At 43.2% G+C, this 16,802-nt stretch overlaps 1 pseudogene; it reads right to left on the minus strand.

Moving 5' to 3' along the window:
• Positions 1-6,084: 6,084 nt before the first annotated feature.
• Positions 6,085-12,101, minus strand: LOC140502220 (olfactory receptor 1F1-like; annotated as a pseudogene).
• Between the last annotated feature and the right edge of the window lie 4,701 nt (positions 12,102-16,802).

The following is a 16,802-nucleotide window of genomic DNA, read 5'->3' on the forward strand; positions in this document are numbered from 1 at the left end:
ATAACTTCCAAGTAAGACTACAAGAAGATTACAATTTGTTCAGACCAATGTAGTCCTTTTATACTGCTTTGAATTTTGGACTTCCCTCCACACTATCTATTGGCCAAATGACTTCATTTTCTCCTCTCTGATAGGTTTTCCCTCAAACAGCTCATGAAGTCTGAACACAAATTTCTAACCTTTAATCAGATTGTGCTGATTAACTATCACCACTCAAAGCTGGAAGATTTTACCCTGTGGAAAACAAAACTCTTTGCTTGTTTCCCATATAATGTAATAATTGTTGTTTTCACCTCTTTGGGGGTACAGGCCAAGTAATGGTGTTGCTGGGTCAAAGGGTATACATGAATAAATGCTCTTTTTTATTGAACAAAAAAGAAAAGAACCTATGTGTCCAGAAAATAATTATAGCAGTTCTTTTCTGGCAAAGAACTTGAAATTGAGGAGATGTTCATCAAATGGGGAATAGCTGAACAAGTGATAGGTTACTGCGATGGAATAGTCTTGTACTATAAGTAATTAGCAGGATCCTCTCAGGAAAACATGGAAAGACATTCATGAACTGATGCTAAGTGAAATGAGGAGAACCAGTGGAACACTGTATACAGTAACAAAATTGTAGGATGATCAAGTGTGAATGACATCCATTTTCAGCAATAAAATGATCCAAGACAATTCTGAAGAACTTATGATGAAAAATGCTATTCTCCTCCAGAGGAAGAACTAATGGAGAGTGAATATAGATATAAGCATAATTTCGTATCTTCCTTTATTTTTCTTGTTTTCTTTAATCTATGTGTTCTTTTACAACATCACTCACATGGAAATGTTTTGCACAGCTGTGCATGTATAACCTATATCAAATTATTTGTTGTTTCAAGATGCAGAGGGAGGGAGAGAATTTGGAACTCAAAATTTAAAAACCAAATATTAGAAATGGTTTTAGATGTGATTGGGGGAAAACAAAATATGAAATAAATAGTATTTAAATGAGTATTTAGAACAAAACTTTGGAAAAGGAATGACATTTGTCTATATGGCCATGTGTCTCAGTTTGAAATTTGGCGAATATGGGCACTCTAAGACAACAGAGCAGGGATTTTGGTAGTGGAGCTTCCTTTTACCAAATATGTGATAGTCAGGTCCATAGGCATTTTGGAGCATGTGCTTATTCCTGATTTGCTGATCAGAAGAGTCTGCCTAAACTTGGCTGCTATGAGTGAAGAAGCAGCAAGGTGGTATAATGCATAGAGTGTGGGGATTGGAGTCAGGAAGACATCTTCCGGAGTTCAAATCTAGCCTTAGACACTTACTAGCTGTGTGACCTTGGGCAAGTCACTTCACCCTGTTTGCCTCAGTTTCCTCATCTGGAGGATGGAGCTGGAAAAGGAAATGGCAAATCACTCTAGTATCTTTGCTAAGAAAACCCTTAATGGGGTCATCAAGAATTGGACATAACTGAAAAAAGACCGAATGAGGGAAAGAAACCTCATCCCCAAAGAAGAAACAATGGTCCTAGACAGGTCCTCCAAATCTGTATGGCACAATTTTGAGGGTACTCAAAAGTAAACTTATACACACAAATTAAATGTTCTGGACAAGCCCTCAAATGTAACCTGAAGTCTTTTACTGTTAGAGAAAATTAGTTCCTGATGAATGTGGACTGAGTTCAATTTTGAGGGCTTCTCATACACCAACTTGTATACAGGCAGGGCTTTTGCTGTGTCCCAGGGCTCCTCACAGAACATTAGAATTTGACTTGTTATGCCACCACCTAGTGGTTTGTTTTTTTATTAGGATTTGACTCATAATAAGCCACCACCAAAAAGAAAAAGAGCTTTTAAACTGCATATACAAATGCATATGCAAGCTAATGTGATGTTGACTATAAGACAATATTTTTTTAAATTGCAAAAAATAATTTGTAAAGAAATCATCTTTGAGTCTATAAACAACAAAGGCACCTACCATTTTCCCCTTCACTAGATTTCTACCCTTTCCAGAAACCCATACAGTACTCCAGACTTACAAGGATACTCTGGGTAGCCACTATACCCCATCACAAGGCAACAAGTTTCCATGTAACCAAAGCATCAAGTAGTTGCCTCCTCTGGGGACTCCTACTTTCTCCAATTATTCTGATGCAATTCTTTAGACTTTTAATACTGTCCAGGATGGCACTCTTTTACAAAGGAAAAGGCACCCAAGGTTGCTGGAGTCACACAATCCAACATTTTGGTGGCTTCCTCTTTCTCCAGGGATTGATATAGTCTTGCTCTCCTCTCCTTCCTACACCTGCAGTTCATCTAGACTTGCAATAATTCATCGTTTCTCTGATGCCATGGTTTTCTTCAGCAACAAAGCACGAACACAATGCTGTGAGTAGATGCAGCTGGCTGAATGCTACCTGTGTAACTCAACTTCTCTCCTGTATAACTCCTCCTCTCCTTCCTTGTCCCCTCCAAAGGAAGATAAATTTGGATTGCCAAAATATGCCCAGTTGACTTGGGTTTTACTGGCTCCTTTCCTTTTCCTTTCCTTTCCTTTTTTTTCCTTTCCTTTTCTGTCCCCTGTCCTGTCCTGTTCCCTGTCCTGTCCTGTGCTGTCCTCTCCCAAAACCTTAAGCCTACCGCACTGTGAAACTGGGACTCCAATGGGCCCCTGCCTAAGGACTCTTCTGGACCTTCCTAGCTTTAGAGTGATTATCAGTGATAACTGTTACTGTTTCCCACCCGCCCTGATCTCTTTCTTTTCCTTGACTTCATTAAAGGGGCCATGCCCTGGCTACTTCTTTTTTTATTGTTTTTTTATTTAACTTTTAACATTTATTTTCACAAAATTTTCGGTTACAAATTTTCTCCCCTTTTGTCCCCTCCCCCCCCCAAACCCAAGCATTCTAATTGCCCCTGTGACCAATCTGCTCTCTCCTCTATCCTCCCTCCCTGCCCTTGTCTCCGTCTTCTCTTTTGTCCTGTAGGGCCAGATAGCTTTCTTGACCCCTTAACCTGTATTTCTTATTTCCCAGTGGTAAGAACACTATATTTGTTCCTAGCACTTTGAGTTCCAACTTCTTTAGCTCCCTCCCTCTCCACCTCTTCCCCTTGGAAGACAAGCAATTCAATATAGGCCAAATCTGTGTAGTTTTGCAAATGATTTCCATACTAGTTGTGTTGTATAGGACTAATTATATTTCCCTCCATCCTATCCTGTCCCCCATTACTTCTATTCTCTTATGATCCTTTCCCTCCCCATGAGTGTCGACCTCGGATTGCATTCTCCTCCCCATGCCCTCCCCTCTATCCTCCCCCCCACCCTGCTTGTGTCCCTGTCCCCCACTCTCCTGTATTATGAGATAGGTTTTCCTATCAAAATGAGTGTGCATTTTATTCTTTCCTTTAGTGGAATGTGATGAGAGTAGACCTCATGTTTTTCTCTTGCCTCCCCTCTTTATCCCTCCACTAACAAGTCTTTTGCTTGCCTCTTTTATGAGAGATAATTTGCCCCATTCAACTTCTCCCTTTCTCCTCCCAATATTTCTCTCTCACTGCTTGATTTCATTTTTTAAGATATGATCCCATCCTCATCAATTCACTCTGTGCACTCTGTCTCTATGTATGTGTGCGTGTGTGCATGTGTGTGTGTGTGTACTCCCACCCAGTACCCAGATACTGAAATGTTTCAAGAGTTACAAATATTGTCTTTCCATGTAGGAATGTAAACAGTTCAACTTTAGTAAGTTCCTTATGACTTCTCTTTGCTGTTCACCTTTTCATGGTTCTCTTCATTCTTGTGTTAGAAAGTCAAATTTTCTTTTCAGCTCTGGTGTTTTCATCAAGAAAATTTGAAAATCCTCTATTTCATTGAAAGACCATTTTTTCTCCTGAAGTATTATACTCAGTTTTGCTGGGTAGGTGATTCTTGGTTTTAGTCCTAGTTCCTTTGACTTCTGGAATATCCTATTCCATTCCCTTCGATCCCTTAACGTAGAGGGTGCTAGATCTTGTATTATCCTGATTGTATTTCCACAATACTTGAATTGTTTCTTTCTAGCTGCTTGCAATATTTTCTCTTTCACCTGGGAATTCTGGAATTTGTCCACAATGTTCCTAGGAGTTTCTCTTTTTGGATCTCTTTCATGCGGTGTTCTGTGGATTCCTTGAATATTTATTTTGCCCTCTGGTTCTAGAATCTCAGGGCAGTTTTCCTTGATAATTTCATGGAAGATGATGTCTAGGCTCTTCTTTTGATCATGGTTTTCAGGTAGTCCCAGAATTTTTACATTGTCTCTCCTGATTCTATTTTCCAGGTCAGTTGTTTTTCCAATAAGATATTTCACATTATCTTCCATTTTTCCAATCTTCTCGCTATGTTCTGTGATATCTGTCTTTCTCATAAAGTCCCTAGCGTCCATCTGTACCATTCCAGTTTTGAAAGGTCTATTTTCTTCAGTGAGCTTTTGAATCTCCTTTTCCATTTAGCTAATTCTGCTTTTGAAAGCATTCTTCTCCTCATTGGCCTTTTGAACCTCTTTTGCCAATTGAGTTAGGCTAGTTTTCAAGGTGTTAATTTCTTCAACATTTTTTTGGTTCTCCTTTAGCAGGGAGCTGATCTGCTTTTCATGCTTCTCTTTCATCCCTCTCATTTCTCTTCTCAGTTTTTCCTCCACCTCTCTAACTCGATTTTCAAAATTCTTTTTGAGCTCTTCCATGGCCTGAGCCCATTGGGTGGGCTGGGACACAGAATCCTTGATTTCTGTGTCTTTGCCTGATGGTAAGCATTGTTCTTCCTCGTCAGAAAGGAAGGGAGGAAGTGTCTTTTCTCCGAGAAAGTACCCTTCAATAGTTTTATTTCTTTTCCCTTTTCTGGGCATTCTCCCCAGCCAGTGGCTTGACCTCAGAATATTCTCCTCACACCCACCTCGCCTCCTGGTCCTCCCAGCCAGCGTTTGGGGACTGAGATTCAAATGCTGCTTCCCGCCTTAGGGCTTTTGGCGGGGGCAGGGCTGCTATTCAGTGTGAGAATTAAGTTCAGATGATCAGGTCAGGGCAGGGCCACCTCTCAGGCTCAGTTCCCTCAGGGGGTTTATGCACAGACCTTCCACAATGGATCCAAGCTCCCGCCCACTTGGGGAGCCCCTGTCTGCAGCCGCCTCTCAGCTTCTATCTCCCGGGGGGGTCCGAGCCATGGGGGCACCCCACTCCCCTCTCGACCCGCCAAAGAGACTCTCTCACCGACCCTCGTCACCTGTGGGTGGAGGGACCCTCGTGGCCACAGGATATCTCGTCCCCGTAGCCCGCTCGGATCTTTTCCTCATGGTGTCGCGGCCGCTGCAGGGCTGCCCTCTGCTCCCTGTCCCAGCAGCCAGTCCACAGTGTGAAGGACCCCCCGCGAGAGGTTTGCAGGTCTCTCCGGAACAGAAATCTCCCTCGCTCCAATATTCCGTGGCCTCTGGGTGCAGAATTCACCGTGGGTTGGTCCCCCCTAGCCATTCTGTGGGTTGTGGGTTTGGAGCTATGTGTATGTGCGTTTTTCTACTCCGCCATCTTGGCTCCGCCCCCTCCCCCCCCCCCCCCCCCCGCCCTGGCTACTTCTTAACGAGGCCTATTCAATGAATGGGCATTACCTCACCCTCAGTGAGTACCTGCAAAGATCTTGGCCTAAAGGGCCCAAGGTCTCCCAGTGCATCCTGGGTCATCTCCAGTCATCCTGAGGAATATCAGGTCACTGGATTCAGGTGGCTCTGGAGCAGAAATGAGACTGGTGACCTGCACAGACCTCCCTCACTAAAAACAAAGTCAAGTGCAAGTCATGTCATCATTTCTCTGATAGCATGGTCTTCTTTGGCAGGGAAGGATGAACACAATACAATACAATTGTTATTTTTATCAGCAATATGGTTGACAGAGGTTTGATAGGTATCCTAATATTACTTATTACTAGTATAAATCAATCCTGGATGTGGAGGATGTCTCACACTCACAAAGAGAGCACTGGCTTCTTGGTGAGGAATTTGCACAGTGCTCCTTTCATGTCCTTGTGCCTTAGGCTATAAATGAAAGGGTTCAGCATAGAAGTAGCCACATTTTACATCAAAGCTGCTGCTGTGTCTTGATGGACTGTAGGTAGATGTGGGGCTGAAATACACTCCAGTGATTGCCCCATAGAACAGAGAGACCACAGTGAGGTGGGAGCCACAGGTGGAAAAAGCTTTCCACTTCCTCACAGTAGATGGAATTTTCAGCACAGTCACAAAAATTCGGGTATATCAGATAAGAATGCCAATGAAGGGGATGATAATTGTTAGCTCCCCCACTGTGTAGACCATTGATGAAGGTGTCTGAGCAGGTCAACTTTAGCAGAGAACTGAGGTCATAGAAGAAATGAAGGATTTCACTGTGGCCATAGAATGAAAGATGGATCATTAGGACAGTGTATATCAGAGTAATAGCATAGGCCCCAAACCAGAACACTGCTATCAGAAGGGCACAGACCTTTGGGGTCATGATCATGGAATAATGTATTGGGTCACAGATAGTCACATAGTGGTCATTGGCTAAGGCAATGAGAAAGCTACTGTCTATCTTTGTGTAGTGGGATCAATATTCAAACCACTACTTCCAAGGAAATTAATCTATTTTTTTCCTTAAAAGAAACACAAAGCAACCTTGAAACTTGATTGGTTTAGGACATTAAAGATTCAGGTTATGAACATTGCTCTCTGATCCCCTGAATGCAAAAAAAAAAAAAAAGTGAAGAGCTCTAGGTGCTCACTAATTTTTGGCCTCTCTTGTGAGGTCTCACTGAGCCCTTTTCAGGGCTTCTCATCCACCTTTGATATTCGCTTGACACCCAACTCTTAGCTGTGGTTCCAAGAAGCTGTAGCATGAATAGCAGCCACACTCTGCTAAACCATTTTGGCAGATGGGCTGCCAAACCAATTTGATTGGAACCAACATGCCTCAAGCCTGTTGGTGACTTAGGGGTATGTCTAACCCAATCATGTGAAGATTTCCCCTGGTGAAATGGGAGAATGAAAACAATTTATTCCAATGACAATGAAGGCAGCTGAAGCAGTCACTGTGGAGTGCTTGGATACTGAAGATGCCAAAGTCATTCACTACATCCTGCACCATTAGCAGACATCTAGATTTTTGTCTTGTCACTAAACCTCAATCACTCTGGAGGAGAGAGTGAGGCTGCCAAGTGTGCAACTTTTTCTCACTTAAATTCAATTCATGGAGTCATGATATCACCTGTGATGTCATTGATTGCTGGGGATGGAAGCTCAATTCCATGTGGACAGTCTCGGGCGGGTAAAAGTGGGAACTTCTAAATCTTAGAGTTCTCACGAGGCCCCCCAGGAAACGACTGGGAATCGAGGTGAACCGAGCTATCTCATGTATTTCCACCTCTTCCCATGAGAAACGTGATGGGAGAGAGCTCTCCCCGCCCTCGAGATTGTCCCGGATCTGGGCACACTATTGCTATCTAACAGCACGGTATTCAGATGCAAACTATGCGGCTGGAGAGCTTAAGTAGGATCAGGAAAGCCTGAAAACTCTCTTGGGTGGAGGGGCCACGTGTGTGGACAGAAGGCTCCGCATTTCCTCTTTCTTCTCTCCCCTCCCCCTCTCTCCCCACTTAAACTTCTACTTCCAATCTCTTATTGTAAGATCTTTGCCTCCTTGGGAGATCTTTCTCTCTCCCTCCTAAGGAAGAATTCCCCTGCACTTGTAACTAGACCCTGAAATAAAGCTCAACCCTTGTTCGACTCTGGAATGTCCTTTCTCTCATACGAGCATGCGGTTTGGCCAGCCGAAGACCTCCGATAGAGGTAAGGTAAGACTCGGGTAGCCCTCAGGCCTCTAGGCCTGGCAGTTGGCATTTCCGAACAGAGGACAGGGAGCGCAGATATCCTGGGTGCCTGGGAACACCCGGAAGGGGCTGTGAAAGACGCGAGTCCCGAATCCTAGATTCGGAAGGAGAGAAAGAGTGAGAGTAGCTTCCCACACCCATGGGAAAAGGGCAGGGATGGGGAATCAATTGCCAGTAATAAAGCCAGAGGAACAGGAGGTCTGGGCTGAGATACTTTACAGGGAATGCAGGGAGGCGGGGGTCACTATAGAGTTAAACGACCTCCGAGAATTTTGTAAAAGGATTTGGAAAGTTTCTCCTTGGCTCGAGCAGACAGGAATATCAAGAGAAAGATGGGGAGCGGTCGGAGAACAAATGACCGCTTATGAGCAACTATGCCCCGGGGAGCTGGAGGATTTAGATTTCCTGATATTCGGTGTAATGAAAAGTCTTTTGGAAGGGCCGGAGAGACCAGGGCGGGATTGGAATGAGAGTGGAAGCGGAGAGAGGGGAGGGGAGAACCCTGGTAAGCAGAAAGTTAAGGAGTGTAGAGAAAAAATAGATTCGGAGCACCATCTAGCTGATGGGAAAGACGAAGCAGGGGAGCATACGCCGTGTCTTCCCTCTGCGCCTCCTTATAGCATGCTCCATTGGTCAGACAGTCTAGGGCCACAGTCCAGTTTGGAAAAGGGAATACGAAAGGCTATAGAGAATGGAGAAGACGTAGGGACATTTCCTGTGCTAGAAATAGCGGACACCAGTGTCCCCGGTGGGGTTCGGAGGAGCCACATACCTATAGAGTGGAAGAGAGTAGCGACTCTCAAAGAGGCTTGTACCAAGCACGGCCCTAATTCACCTTTTGTCATAGCCATGCTTGAGACTCTCTGTGGTCAGTTTGTTCTGACTCCTAATGACTGGAAGAGCTTAGCTAGAGCCTGCCTTACCCCTGGGCAGAATGTGATTTGGGTATCAGAATTTTCTCAGAGGGTAAAGAGCACTACCAGTGGGCTGGGGGCTCACGCCCTCCAGGCTTATCAGTGATTTACAGGAACAGGGCAGTTTGAGGCTACAGGAAATCAATTACAGTACTCGGCTGCCAATTATGTCTTGATTGCCGGAATGGCTATTGCCGCCTGGAAGGTTATAGCCTCTAAGAAAGAGAGAGAGTTTCCCATGACTAGGATTACGCAGGGAAACACTGAGCCATTTACTAATTTTGTGGCCAGGCTGCAGGAGGCAGTAGGCCAAGACATGGGAGAGGAGAATCAAGGGACAGAGATAGTGTTGAGGACATTGCTGCGGCAGAATTGTAATCATGACTGCAAAAAGGCAATGCTGGGACTGCCAAAGAATGCATCTGTTGAAGAAATGATACAAAGATGTGACAGGGTAGGAAGTCAGGTCTACTTGGCACAGGTGCAAGGGAAGTACCTGGCCGCAGCCTTAAGTAATATCTCTTTGGAGAAAAAATGTTTTAATTGCGGAAAACCGGGACACCTTAAGAAAGAGTGTAGGAAAGAAATAAGTACAGGGAGGGGCCAGGACCCTTGTTTTTCATGTGGAAAGCCAGGTCACCTAGCTAGACAATGTAGGAAGTCGGGAAACGGGGTGAGGGGCCCCTCGAGGGCCCCGAAAGTGTACCCTTTGGCAGAGAATCGGGACGGCCCCTTGGAGGGAGAATACAGGAGATTATGGGGCCAGAGGAAGGAATGCAACACCTTTACAGCTTAGAGAAGTGCCAGCTTGCAGCTCATCAGTTTATTATGATTCCCCTGAGAGACCCCATACAGGAGGAATCCCTGATATTACAGAACCCCTCTCATGCACCCGTAGTTATATATACAGGAGTTTATCCCACCGGCACCACAGCACTTCCATGCTCCAATGTGGTAGCCGAGCCAGCTCATATAGACAATCAGCTTCCCATAGCTATTGCCCTTCCCTTAAAGCACTCAGTTCAAATCCAGTTACTAAAGGAAATAGGACAGAATAGACCTGAGTGTACAATCTGGCTCAATGGAATTCCCATGACTGGCCTCCTTGATACTGGAGCGGATAGGACCTGCCTTAGCGGTCGCTCAGTACCCCGGCACTGGAAGCTTAAAGAAAGCCAGAGACCAGTGTGGGGAATAGGAGGGTGCCAAAATACCTTAGAGACAATGCACCCAGTAAAGTGGGAGGCAGAGGATCGCCAAGGGACCGTATGGCCGTTGGTGATTCCAGGACTTAGTTTTAACATCTGGGGCAGAGACATCATGAGCCGCCTGGGGATGAAGCTATCAAATTTTTAGTAAGGGCCATTGCTGTTGCACTGGAGTCCCCACCCTTGAATTGGAAGTCAGACACCCCGATTTGGGTGGAGCAATGGCCCCTGATTCCAGAAAAACTCCAGGCACTACAACTGTTGGTTAAGGAGCAATTAGAAAAAGGAAATATAGAGCCATCACAGTCACCCTGGAATGCTCCTGTGTTTGTTATAAAGAAAAAATCCGGGAAATTCAGGTTCCTTACAGATCTAAGGAAGGTAAATCAGTCTCTCATGCCTATGGGAGCCCTGCAACTAGGTCTCCCTTCTCCTAGTGCCATCCCGGACGGTTAGTCACTTATAATCATTGACATTCAGAATTGTTTTTTTTCCATTCCTTTAAACAAAGTAGATTGTCCTCGGTTTGCTTTTACAATACCTCACCCCAATAACGAAGGACCTGCAAAGAGATATCAGTGGAAGGTATTGCCCCAAGGTATGAGTTGCAGCCCCACCATCTGCCAGTGGTATGTTAATCAAGCATTAGAAAGCCCCAGACAGCAATACCAATGCAAAATCATCCATTATATGGATGACATCCTTATAGCTGCACCTCAGCTCAAGGATCTGGAGAAGTGTTTCCAAGCAGTAAAAAGGAACCTTCTAGGACTAGGATTAGTTATTGCTCCTGAAAAGATACAGAGAGGACCCAGTTACAAATATTTGGGATATCAGATACAGGGCACCATCATTCGGCCGGAACCCCCAAAATGGGATATAAAGATCCAAACACTCAATGATGCTCAGAAACTAGTAGGAGCTATCCAATGGATAAGATCAAAGGTGCCTATACCTCTACCTCTCATGCAACCTTTATATTCACTATTGACAGGAGACTCTGCTTTAAATTCCCCACGAACATTGACTCCTGAAGCAGCCAAGGCCATAGAGGAAATAAAAAAACAATTTTTAGAGTCCACCACATTCCGGTGGGATCCAGGAAGAGATGTGGAGGTATCTATTATCTCCACCACACCTCCCTATGCCGTCATACACCAAAAAGAGAAGCCCCTAGAGTGGGTATATTTAAGTAAAACAGGAAGCAGTTTACTAAACAAGTGGGAATTTCTAGGATGGTTAGCACTAGAGGCAGTAAAAAGAGCTACCCACATGTACCAAAAACAGCCAATTCTTTATGCTACACTCACCACTAAGGATGTAGAAGAGTTAGCTCAGAATCACGTTTCTTGGGCCACTATACTCCAGTGGGCCCAGGTGAAACCAAATTCGACTTTCCTATTCAAAGAGTTATTACAGTGGGCCCCAGCACCAGTGAAAAGGTACTCACCAAACCCAGTAGAGGGGCGTAACATTTTTACAGATGCCACAAAACATCACAAGGCATCTATTTATAATTAGGCCTCCCAAGAGATATATATAGTTAACACACCCTACACCTCTACTCAACAGAACGAGTTGGAAGCTATAATCCAAGCTCTCCAAATATATAATGACATACCCATTAACATTATTACTGATAGTCAGTATGCATCTTTATTAATTTCACGGATTGAGGACTCTATTGTAGATTATCGGTCCAATATTTTTTCACAGTGTGAGCGGCTATTGACCACCATTAATAACAGAACACACCCTTTTTATGTTTTACATGTGCGCTCACATACTAATGGCACAGGACCAATTTTTGAAGGAAATCAAATAGCAGACAATTCACTATACCTTGTATGGCACACTGTGGAACCACAGGAAAGGGCCCAAAAGGCTCATGATAGGTTCCACCTAGCCACAGAAGCCCTCTGCAAATTATATGGGATAACTCAAGAACAGGCCAGAAAAATTGTTAAGAGCTGTCTCCAATGTATCCCATTCCACCCATCTCTAGACCAGGGTGTCAATCCTCGTGGCTTGGCACCCAATGAAATTTGGCAAATGGATGTCACCCACCTTAAGGGCCAGTACATACATGTGACAGTTGACACATGGTCCGAATTCCTTATGGTGACTTTACAGCCAGGTGAATCAAGTGCTAAAGTAATTCAACATCTTTGGCACTGTTTTTCTGTTTCAGGTTTACCCTTAGAAATAAAGACAGATAACGGTCCTGCCTACACTTCTCAAACCCTTACACACTTCCTCCGTGATCTAGGGATTCGACATGTTACAGGAATCCCCTACAATCCACAAGGCCAGGCCATAGTGGAAAGGGCCAATCTCACCTTAAAGGTGATCCTCGCTAAACAAAAAAGGGGAGAAAGAGGTCGCCTAACACAATCAGAGCTTGAAACAGCTGTGTATACACACAATTTTTTGCATATCTCAAAAAACTCACATACTACTCCAGCTATGAGACATTTTGTGACTATTCCAAGACAACCCCGCAAGAAAAGTAATACCCAAGCTGGAAATAAGGACACATGGGCCATGGTAAAGGATATGGCCTCAGGGAAATGGAAAGGTCCGTATAAGATACTAATATGGGGTCCAGGGTATGTTTGTGTCTCCACAGGAAAGGGGAATGCGTGGATTCCCATTAGAAGGATCCGTAGGTGGAAACCGGTGTCGGAGACGGCGGAGACGCAGGAGGCGGAGACCCCGGAGAAGGATCATGCACCACCTGAGTCTGCTGCTAACAGCTTTAACCCTGCTGCCCAGAGAGGAAGCAGCACTCATCCCAACATTGCTGACCACTCCATCTAGGCATCTCTTTCCAGCGGCTAAAGGAGGACTTTGATATCACAAACCCAGGACATTGGGGGGGGAAGGGGTGACCAACTTTTCAGGAGATGACCAACTTTTCGCCTGAATACCACAGGCTTGGCCATTCAGGTTTGGCCGTTGAGATCCATTTGCATGACTGAGGGAGTGGTGATGTGTAAGGCGCCAGCACTAGCTGATTCTCTTAGAATATGCTTTGGAATTAGTGATTGCCCTTTCTTTTGCTGTAACTCAGCCATTTAGTTTCATCTTTGTTTTATTTGATGCCTCTCTTTGTCAGTTGTGCTAGCTGCAGATTTCTGTGTAAATGAAGTCTTGTTGTGGGGTACTCATATGCTAAAGGCCTTCCTAATCCACTCAGCCTCCAGCCACTGTTTGCTCTAGAGCCATGTGCGTGCCACGCAAAACAAAAAGGGGGAGATGCTGGGGATGGAAGCTCAATTCCATGTGGACAGTCTCGGGCGGGTAAAGGTGGGAACTTCTAAATCTTAGAGTTCTCACGAGGCCCCCCAGGAAACGACTGGGAATCGAGGTGAACCGAGCTATCTCATGTATTTCCACCTCTTCCCATGAGAAACGTGATGGGAGAGAGCTCTCCCCGCCCTCGAGATTGTCCCGGATCTGGGCACACTATTGCTATCTAACAGCACGGTATTCAGATGCAAACTATGCGGCTGGAGAGCTTAAGTAGGATCAGGAAAGCCTGAAAACTCTCTTGGGTGGAGGGGCCACGTGTGTGGACAGAAGGCTCCGCATTTCCTCTTTCTTCTCTCCCCTCCCCCTCTCTCCCCACTTAAACTTCTACTTCCAATCTCTTATTGTAAGATCTTTGCCTCCTTGGGAGATCTTTCTCTCTCCCTCCTAAGGAAGAATTCCCCTGCACTTGTAACTAGACCCTGAAATAAAGCTCAACCCTTGTTCGACTCTGGAACATCCTTTCTCTCATACGAGCATCCGGTTTGGCCAGCCGAAGACCTCCAATAGAGGTAAGGTAAGACTCGGGTAGCCCTCAGGCCTCTAGGCCTGACAATTGATCTTCTTCAAAGTCAGACGACAAACTACAATATTACCTTACATTATACGAGCATGTCTCCCTCCAATTCTATTTTGCTTTATTGTGACTTAAAAGTGCCAAATATTTTTTGTCTAAAATCTAGATCGTGTCTGTCCTACCTGTGTATGTAATGCCTTACATGGGTGTCATGACAAACAACAGCAAGTGAATTCTATCAAACATTTAAAGGACATTTAATTTCAATTCTATATAGACTATTTGGGAAAATTGGGGAAGAAGGAGTCTTATCAAATTCTTTTTATGACACAAATATGGTTCTGATGCTTAAACTAGGAAGAGCCAAAACAGAGAAAGAAAATTATAGACAGACTTTTCTAATGAATATAGATGCAAAAATTTTAAATAAGATATTAACAAAAAGAATACAGAAACTTATCACAAGTATAATACATTATGACCAGGTAGGATTTATACCAGGAATGCAGGGCTGGTTCAATATTAGGAAAACTATTAGCATTATTGATCATATCAACAACAAAACTAACAGAAACCACATGATTATCTCAATAGATACATAAATAACTTTTGACAAAATACAACACCCATTCCTATTGAAAACACTGGAGAGCACAGGAATAAATGTAGCCTTCCTTAAAATAATAAGCAGTATCCACCTAAAATCATCAGCAAGCACTATATGCAATGGTGATAAGCTAGATGCATTTTGATTAAGATCAGGGGTGAAGCAGGAATGTCCATTATCACCATTGTTATTCAATATGGTATTGGAAATGCCAGCTGTAGCAATAAAAGAAGAAAAAGAAATTGAAGGAATTAGAATGGACAGAGAGGGAACTAGGTAATTACTCTTTGCAGGAATTAGAATGGGCAGAGAAGGAACTAAGTAATCACTCTTTGCAGATTATGTGATGATATACATACAGAATCCCAGAGAATCGAGTGAAAAATTACTTGAAATATTAAACAATTTTGGCAAAGTTGCAGGTTACAAAATAACCCACATAAATCATCTGCATTTCTATATATTACTAACAAACCCCAACAGCAAGAGATAGAAAGAGAAATCCCATTCAAAACTACAGCAGACACTATAAAACATGTGGGAGTCTACCTGCCAAAATAAACCCAGGGACTATATGAAGACACTGGATTGTATTATAAAGCAGCAAGTATCAAAATCACCAGATACTGTCTAAGAAACAGAGGGGTAGAGCAGTGGAATACGTTAGGTACTCAAGACACAGTAGTCAATGAATATAGCAATCTACTGGTTGACAAACCCAAGGACCACAGCTTCTGAGATAAGAACTCACTGTCCAACAAAAATTTCTGGGAAAACTGGATAACAGAATGGTGGAAACTAGATATAGATCAGTGCCTGACACTGTACACAAGAATGAAGTCCAAATGGATACATGATCCATGTATAAAGATTGATACTATAAGCAAATTAGTGGAGTAAGGAATAGTATATTTTTCAGATGTATAGAGAATGGAGAAATTTAAGACCAAACAAGAGATAGAGAGCATTATGAAGTACAAAATGGATAATTTTCATTACATTAAATTGAAAAGGTTTTGCACAAATAAACCCAATACAACCAAGATTAGGAGGAAAGCAGAAAACTGGGGAAGAATTTTTGCACCTAGTGTCTGTGATAAAGGCCTCATTTCTAAAATATATAGAGAACTGACTCAAATGTACAAGAATACAAGTCATTCCTCAATTGATCAATGATCAAAGGATATGAACAGGCAGTTTTCAGAGGAAGAAATTAAAGCTATCAATCATCATACGAAAAAATGCTCTAAATGAGTCTTGATTAGAGAGATGCAAATCAAAACAACTCTGAGGTACTACATCACACCTATGAGATTGACTGATATAACAAAACAAGAAGATGATAAATGTTGGAGAAGATGTGAGAGAGTTGGAATTAATTCATTGTTGGTGGATCTGTGAGCTGATCCAACTATTTTGGAGAGCAATTTGGAATTATGCCCAAAGGGCTACAAAAATGTGCAAACCCTTTGACTCAGTGATATCGCTTCTGTGGCTGTATTACAAAGAGATCATAAAAATGGGAAAAGATCCCACATGTACAAAAATATTTATTGCAGTTCTCTTTGTGGTGACCACGAACTGGAAATTGAATGGATGCCCATCAATTGAGGAATGGTTGAATGAGTTGTGGTATATGAATGTACTGGAATACTATTGTGATATGAGAAATGATGAACAGGAAGACTTCAGAGAGGCCTGAAAGAACCTATATAAACTGATGCTAAGTGAAATGAGCAGAACCAGAAGAACTTTGTACACAGCAAGGACCACAGTGAGTGAGGAATTTTGCTGGGAGACTTAGCCTTTCACAGCAATGCAAGGATCTAAAAAATTCCCAATGCACTCTTGAGGCAAAATGTCTTCCACATCCAGAGAAAAAACTATGGAATTGGATTGCTGAATGAAACAGACTATTTTCTCTTCTGTTATGTTTTGTTTTGTATTGTTTTCATAGTTTCTTCCATTCATTTTAATTCTTCTGTGCAACATGACTAAGGTGAAAATGTATTTAGTAAGAATGTACTTGTAGAATCTATATAAGATTGCATGCCATCTCAGGGAAGGAGGGGGGAAGAAGGGAGGAGGGTAGAGAAGAGAGGGGGGAAATCTAAAACACATAGAAGTGATGATAGAAAACTTTAAAAAATTTAATTTAAAAAAAAGAAATGATGAACAGCAGGACTTCAGAGAGGACTGGAAGAACTTATGTGAACTAATGCTGAGTGAAAGGAATAGAACCAGGAGAACATTGTACACAGTAACAGCCACAATGTGCAAGGGCTATTTCTAGCAGACCTGGCCCTTCACACCAATGCAAGGACCTAAAACATTCCCAAAGGACTGTTGTGTCAAACTGTCAGCCGCAC

Source organism: Notamacropus eugenii, chromosome 4 (genome assembly GCF_028372415.1).
Source record: "Notamacropus eugenii isolate mMacEug1 chromosome 4, mMacEug1.pri_v2, whole genome shotgun sequence".
NCBI classification, from domain to species: Eukaryota; Metazoa; Chordata; class Mammalia; order Diprotodontia; family Macropodidae; genus Notamacropus; species Notamacropus eugenii.